Here is a 9,042-nt window from a genome sequence, read left to right as displayed (position 1 = left end):
TAGGCCTGCATCATAGCCACCAGCTCATAGCCCTGCATGCAAGGATGCTGCTTTGCTGCTAGACCTACTTGATCCAGCATATAGCCTTGCAGCTAGCCTTCAGGACCCAGAACCAGGCCCTGATCCACCTGGCACAGGCCAGGTGGGATCCTATATGTGGCCTGGCCCGCACTTGCCCTAGACACCTGTCTGGTCTGACACATAGCTTTGCCATGGGCCTGCACCTGGACCTGACTTACCTAACACAGGTCATCGAAGCCAGATGGGCTCCCAGATGTGGTTAGACCCCATGCGCTGCTTCATCACCAGATCTGGCCAGTACAGAACACAGCCTTGCCGCTGGCCCACAGGACCCAGTGCCCCACCTCGATTGACCTACCCCACCATACACATGGCCAGCTGCTTTGTTGCCCACTCACAACCTGCTTCCCTGGTACACCACTTTGCTTCTTTGCAGCCTGACTTGCCCACACTAATATCCCAAGAAGAGAAATTGGGAAGTCTTCAATCCAAGCCTTAAACCCAGTGAGCAACACAAGAAAAAGGAAGAAAGCACAATCCATGGCCCATACTCCCATGCTGAGATCATACCTCAAGAACAAACGAGAAGAAAACCAGGTGGGCACAGATGATGAACACACATGCTGACTATTTTGTCCTCCATAGTGGATACTGAAAGGAAAGTGATCACGACACTTAGAGCAACCAAGAGATCTTTATTTCATCAGTGTCTGATTAACAGGGAAGGAAGAGGAAAAAAGAAAGAGTGCAAGGAAAGAGCAAAAATAAGAGTAGGGGAGAGCAAAGTGAGAAAGTGAGAAAGAAAGCAAGAGAGTGAGTGGGGAACATGGGGAATGTGGGGAACGAGAAGAGAGGGAGGGAGGGAGGAAGAGAAGGAAGGAGGGAGGGAGGGAGAGCAAAGCACAACAGAAAGAAAGCAAGACAGAGAAAGAGGACAGGTCAGGAGAGAGTTTTTATAGCCAAAATCTAATGGGGTCTCTGGGTCTTCGAGCTGCCTTGTTGATGCACACTGATTGAATCATACAGTAGTTACTAAGGGTGTCGTCTTCTGCCTTCAGGCAGACCGGGAAGGGGCCACATGTGGGTTTCTATTGCACCAGAAGATTGGGGATCCAATGTTCAGCCTTGAGTGGGATTGAGTGTTCAGCCTTGAGGCAAACAAGTGATAAGGAACAAGACAGGTGGGGGTCCAGTGTTCAGCCCACCCTGCAGCTAACATTCATTCAGCCTGCGCTGCAGCGAACAGATACAGTTCTTCATTTCTTAACATTTCACCAACATTTCTGTTGTTGCTTGTTTGTTGTGATTTATAGTTTTTGCTTTTTGTTTTTGTTTTCTATATTGGGTTTTTGTTCATTTGAATGATTCAAATACTCCTACATGTGCATATATTTGTTTCTCTCATCATTTTTAATTTTTTTTCCTTTTCTTTATTTGGTTGTTGTGTTGTTGGTGGTGATAGTGATGGTGGTTGTTTGGGGAATTTTTTGAGGGTGTTATTTTCCCATGCTCTATATTTTGAGGGTTAGGGTTTCCAATTAGTTTATTTTGTTTTGGATCATCTTTATCACTCCTCTGTCTCCCATGTCTCCCTCTCTCTTTATCTATTCCTGATACCCAAATTCCATTCTCTCTCATCCTTTTTATTCTTTTATTTTTCTTCCCCTTTCAAGTTAACAACATATCTCAAGTTACCACTGTATCTGTCCTCTTCACCCTTTAAAATTGCAAACACTTTTCTACCCTTCTATCTCTTCTTTACACATACCCAACTCTATCGTTAACACTTCTTGATACTAATTGAGGTATATAACATCTACACCTACCACTAATGTCACAGCAATAATTAATATGGCAGAAGTCATAGAAAATAAGCCAGAGATGATGCATGATTATTTACTGTTTATTCTGATGGAAATTGCTGATCATACTATCATACCAATTAACATTAGATATCAAAATAGGAACTTAGGACCTAGTCTCCTGCTGTATACTGTTTGTATACATCATTGCTATCATTGGGCTCTCCCAAACCTGTGAGGTAATAGTAACATAGAGGGACATTATAAACTCATAATGTAGAAACTCTACAACATCAGATCCATTGAAATAGATGGGTAGACAAACAATATGAAAAAGCAAGGGAACAAACCATCTCAATTAAGAGATTTCCTCAACAGTAGACTCCATTGATACCACAGAGGAGGAAATGTCAGACGTGGAATTTAGAAAGTTCATGGTTAAAATAATCTACCAGGTAAAAGATGACATAAGAAATGAAATCAGTGAGAATTTTAATAAGGACAGAGATCCTGAAGGACAATCAGTCAGAAATTATTGAAATGTAAAGGAATCAATAAACCAAATTAAAAATGCAATGGAAAGCATCATCAAGATACTAGAACACCTGGAATACAGAGTTTAAGGCAATGAAGACAAAATATATAATCTAGGAAATAAAGTAGACTATGGAGAAAATATGTTAAGAGACCAGGAACAGTATTTCCAAGAAATATGGGATAACATAAAAAGATGAAACAATTTTATCAGGATAGATGAAGGCTCAGAGATACAAACCAAAGAATACACAAATATTTTCAATAATATAATGTCCCAAAGTTTCCCAAACCTTATGAACAAAATGGAAAACTAAACAAGGAGACTTACAGTAGCCCAAATATACAAAATTACAACAGACCCACACCAAGGCAAATTAATATGAAAATGCCTAACATACAGAATTAGGAATAGAATGTTAATGGCTTCCAGAGAAAAATGACAGATAACATTTAGAGAGAAATCAATCTAGGTCTCAGCTGATTTGTCAGCTTAGATCCTTCTTAAAATAAAATATACCAAGCTCTGAAAGAAAATGGATACCAGGCAAGAATAGTATACTGAGCAAAATTAAGCCCCAGAATTGACAATGAAATAAAAACCTTACATGATAAAATTAAAAGAATTTAAAACTAGAAAAACTGCTCTACAAAACATACTTGAAACAATATTTCAAGAAGAAATGAAAAATAAAAGTGAAAATAAGCAACAGGAGGAACTACACTAGAATAGTCAATCAACAGGGAAACTAATTCAAATTAAAAGCCAGAAATAAATCAAAATGACAGAGAATAAAAATCATATCTCTATAATACCATTAAATGTAAATGGCCTAAACTCAATCAAAGGACAGACTGGAAATTTGGATTAAAAAAGTAACAAGAATAATATTCTGTCTCCAAGAGACTCACCTCATAAACAAAGAAATACACAGGCTGAAAGTAACAGGATGAGAAAAAAAAATATCATTCACATAGATAATGTAGTGGTTTCTATCCTCTTATCAGATAAACTGGACTTCTAACCAAAATTAATCAGAAGGAACAAAGAAAGGTTATTTCATAAAGCTTAAGGGAATTATACTATATACATATAATTATACATACTGCTTAAGAAAATTTTCTTGTTGTTACAAGACATATCATAAATATTTATATCCCAATGGTGGAGCACCTACATACAAACAAATCCTTCTCAATTTCAAGAATAAAATAAGCCACAATACAATAAATATGGGTGACTTTAACACATCTCTCTCATCACTATATAGATCCAAACAAAAACTAAATAAAGAAGCTATATAAATAAAAAATACAATTAATAGTTTAGACTTAACTGATATATAGAGAATATTTCATCCAAAGACTGAATATACTTTCTTCTCAGAAGAACATGGATCCTTCTCTAAAACAGACCATATCTTAGACCACAAAGCAACTTTTGGCAGATACCAAAAAAAAAAAGTAGAGATAATACCTTGAATTCTATCAGATCGCAATGGAATTAGAAATCAATGATACAATTAAAAATTAGAAACTACTCTAAACCTGGAAACTAATATGCTATTGAGTAACCATTAAATAGAAGAAATTAGAAATGAAATAAAAAATACTTAGGTGTAGAGATTCTCATTTTCCTCTATCAAAATCTCTGGGACACTATGAAGGCACTTTTAAGCATAAATTTCATCACACTGAGTGCATCTTTGGAAGAATAGAAAATCAAAGAAATAACATAACATTATATCCCAAAGCCCTATGAAAGGAACAAATCAATAAAAGGCAGAAGACAGGAAATAATTAAAAACAGATAAATAAATCAAACAAAAAATTTAAAAAAATAGATGAAACAAAAATTTAGTTTTTTGAAAAAATAAACTCAACATACCCTTAACCAAGCTAATGGAGAGAGAAAAGAGAAATCACTACCATTTGTGATGAAAAAGGAAATATTACCACAGAAACTATTGAATTAGACATAATAATCAGAAACTACTTTGAAAATCTATAAGCCAGTAAAATAGAAAAGCATTAAGACATGAACAAATTTCTAGAGACATATGACCTACCCAAACTGAAAAAGGAGGACATAGAAAATGGAAAATTCGAATGGATCAGTTTAAAGCAATGAAATTGAAGATGCCATTAAAGTCTTACCAACAAAGAAAACCCCAGGACCAGATAGATTCTCAGCCCAGTTTTACCAGACATTCAAAGAAGAACTTACACCAATACTCCTCAAATTATTCCATGAAATAAATAAGGAGTTAACCCTTCTAAACTCACTCTATGAAGCCAGTATCACCCTGATATAGACCAGTAAAAGACACATTACTAAAAAAGAAAAATTCAGATCAATATTCCTGATGAGCATAGATGCATAAATTCAACAAAATTCTGACAAATATGAAAAAAAAACATATTTAAAAGATAATGCACTATGATTAAGTAGGGTTCATTCCAAGAATGCAAGGATGTTTCAATATGTGGAAATTAACAAATGTACTTCATCACATCAATAGACTTACAGACAAGAACCACATTATTATCTCAATAGATGCAGAAAGAGCATTTGACAAAATTCAGCATCCATTGATGTTCAAAATACACAAAATCTAGGGATAGTAGGAACATACCTCAACGTTATAAAAGCTATATATGCTAAACCCAAGGCCAACGTCATTCGAAATAGAGGAAAAATTGAAAGCATTCTCTCTAAAACCTGGACCAAGGCAGGGATGTCCTCTTTCACCACTCCTATTCAACATAGTCCTTGAAAAGAAAGAAATTACAGGGATTTGAATAGGAAAAAAAGAGCTCAAACTATCTATTTACTGATGACATGCTTGTATATTTAGAAGACCCAAAAAATTCACAAAAAGCTTCTAGAATAAATTAAATCAGCAAAGTAATAGAATACAAAATCAACACACATAAATCAATTGCATTCCTATACACCAATGATGAATTAGCTAAAAAAAAAAAGTCAGAAGACTATTCCATTCACAATAGCCTCAAAAATAGATAGATACATAAATAAGTAAGTAAGTAAATAAATAAATAAATAAATTGCTTGGGAATTGATCTAACGAAAGATGTGAAAGACCTCTACAATGAAAAGTACCAAACAGTAAGAAAGAAATTGAAGAAGACCTCAGAAAAAGGAAAGATCTCCTATGTACTTGAATAAGGAGAATTAATATTGTCAAATGACCATACTACCAAAAGTGGTATACAGATTTAATGCAATAGCCATTAAAATTCCAACCATATTCTTCATAGAAATAGAAAAAGCAGTAATAAAATTTATTTGGAAAAATTATAGCACCAGAATAGCCAAAACAATACTTAGCACAAAAAGTAATGCAGGAAGCATCACAATATCAGACCTTAAATTTTACTACAGAGCTATAGTAATAAAAACAACATGGTATTAGCACAAGAAGTAAAATTGAAGACCAATTCAGCTGAATAGAAGAGACAGAGACATACCCACATGAATACAGTTATCTCATACTAGACAAAGTTGCCAAAAACATACATTGGAGAAAAGATAGTCTCTTCAACAATGGTGCTAGGAAACTGGAAATCCATATGTAGTAGATTGAAATTGAACTCCTATATCTCATCCTGAACAAAACTCAACTCAAAGTGGATCAAGGACCTTGACATTAAGCCAGAGACCCTGAGGCTACTAGAAGAAAAAGTAGGCTCATATCTCCATCATGTCAGCTCAGGAATGGACTTCCTCAATGAGACTCCTGAAGCAAAAAAGTAAAAGCAAGAATCAATAAGCAGGATGGTATCAAACTAAAAAGCTTCTTCAGAGCAAAGAAAACAATAACATGAAGAGAGAGTCTCCAGAATGGGAGAAAATCTTTACCACATGCACCTCAGATAGAGTTCTTTATATATCCTGGAAATTAATGATCTAAGGACTTCACACCAAAAAAAAAAAATCCTATTGATACATGGGCAAAGGAATTGAACAGGAACTTTCACAGAAGAAATATGAATGGTCAAAAAATATTTGAAAAAAAAATTGTTCAACATCTCTAGCAATGAGGGAAATGCAAATTAAAACTATACTGCGGTACGATTTTACTCCAGTCAGAATGGCAGTTATCAAGAACATAAGTAACAATAAATGCTGGCAAAGATGTTGGGGAAAGGTACACTCTTAATTGCTGGGGTAAGGCAAATTGGTGCAACCAATATCAAAAGCAGTATGGAGATTCCTCAGAAAACTTGCAACAGAACCACCACTGACCAGTTATCCCACTCTTCAGCTTATATCCAAAGGATGTAAAGTCAGCATACTACACTGATGCAGCCACGTCAATGTTTATAGCAATTCAATTCACAATAACCAAGTTATGGAACCAACCTTGGTGCCCTTATACAGATGAGTAATAAAGAAACTGTGTTATATGTACACAATGGAATATTACTCAGCCATAAAGAATGAAATTATGGCATTTGCTGGTAAATGGATGGAACAGAGGAATATCATGCTAAGTGAAATAAGCCAATATCAAAAAACCAAAGACCCAATGTTCTCTCTGATATGTGTATGCTAACCCAATAAAAGGGATGGTAGGGAGGGGTAGTATAGAATATCATGGGATTAGACAAAGGGGAATGAAGGGAAGCGAGTGGAATGGAAATAGGAAATACAGAAATGCTCATATATGAATACATGACCAGTGTAACTCTGCATCACGTAAAACCACAAGAATGGGATCAAAATTAAAATGAGTACACTCCACATAGGTATAATATGTCAAAATACACCCTACTATCATATATATCTTTAAAAAAAGAAAAAAGCTATTAGGCACAAACTCAATGGAAATGCCTACCTATGGTCACCATGTGAAAGAATGTTTACAACAGCATTATGTGCAGTAGAAACAATTTAAATATGTCTCAATAATTAAAGAACAAATACAAAAGGTGTTATTTTATATGTGTCTCCCAAAGGCATGCTTCCAATGACCGACCTCCTTCAATAACCATTCTACCCGACTTCAGCCATCAGTTAATCCCATCAGGAAATGAATTCACTGATGACCCAATCATTTCTCCTCTAAACCTTCTGGCATGAGCTTTGGGGGGACACCTCACATCCAAGTAATAATCCCAAATATTCACAAACGAAATGGAAATATGCTTACTGTTAATATATATTTTTTAAAGGATGGTTCCGTAAACACAAGCATTATATTCACAGCAGTCCAGCCTCCTTACTTATGTGAACTTTTTATACTGTGATAAACTTGTTAAACTCACTGGTTCTAGTAGGCTTTTGTAAATTCTTCAGGCTTTTCTACATGAGTGATCAAGTTACTGCATGTTGTGGTTAGGATATGAGGTGTCCCCACCAAAGCTCCTGTGTTAAGGAATATTTAGAGGTAAATGCCCTGGAAGTGGTCGCCTTTCCTGTCCCACCCTTCCCATGACCCTGTTTTTGGCCATGAGCTCAGAAGCATTCCTTTGCTGCTTGTCTTCTGTCCATGATATTCTGCTTCATCTCAGTCTCAGAGTTATGGAGAAGGCCAACCATGGACTGAATTTCTGAAACCACGAGTCTCAAATACACTCCTCTTCTAAGTTTTTCTTGTCAGATATTTTAATCACAACCATGAAAAGCTGATTAAGATTGTAGGGGCTGGAGATGTGGCTCAAGTGGTAGCGCGCTCGCCTGGCATGTGTGCAGCCCGGGTTCCATCCTCAGCACCACATACCAACAAAGATGCTGTGTCCACCGAAAACTAAAAAATAAATATTAAAAAATTCTCTCTTGAGAATTCAAGTTCCTTGAGAGTTTTTATTACGTGTGGATGTTGACTTTTACTAATGCTATTTATCTACTGAAATGTTCAAGTCTCGTATTTTAGTCTGTTGATTTAGGGAAGGAAATTGGTATTTTATTTGAACCAACCTTACTTTCTGGAAAACAGTCCACTGGGTCATGATATATTGTTATTCTTACTTAATGAACTTATATTTGACTATTTTGGTCAGGATACTTGTGTATACTCTGGGAAGGATATTGGTCTGAAGTTTTCTTTCAGTGTTCTGATCTACTTTTGTTGTTTTTAAATCAGGGTAATTGTGGCCTCATTGCTTTAATTGAGGTTAAATGTTAAATTTTTTAGAGAATAGATACCATTGCTTTGTTAAATATTTAACAAAATTTAACAACCTAGCTCAGCCTAAAGCAGTGGACAACACTTTGTGGATTATATCTATTGATTTTGGTAAGTGTATGTTTCAAGAAATTGATCCAAATCATCTAAATTATCAAATTTATTGGCAAAGTTATTCATAATCTTTCCTTATAATGTAGCATGTATAGTGACCTTCCTTCTTTCAGTGCAGACAGCGATAAAGATAAAAATGAAGAATTAGCATTAACCAGAAGTGTTTATCTACATATAATCTTTTCAAAGGACTGGCTTTTGATTTTATTATTTCCTCCATATTAATTTCCCATTTTAAGTTTTTTTTTTAATAGTTGTTCTTAAACTTATTTTTCCTTTTCTTCCACTTTAATTTGTTCTTCCATTTCTAGTTTCTTTTGGAGATTCATACTATTTTGCCGAGATTATGATTTCTCCCTAATAAGTACTTATGACTATTAATTTCCCTTGAAACACTAGCTTCACAGCATCTCAGAAAT

The sequence above is a fragment of the Urocitellus parryii genome, chromosome 7, assembly GCF_045843805.1.
Source record: "Urocitellus parryii isolate mUroPar1 chromosome 7, mUroPar1.hap1, whole genome shotgun sequence".
NCBI lineage: Eukaryota > Metazoa > Chordata > Mammalia > Rodentia > Sciuridae > Urocitellus > Urocitellus parryii.
The sequence above is the reverse complement of the archived record's forward strand: the minus strand, read 5'-3'. Positions refer to the sequence as shown.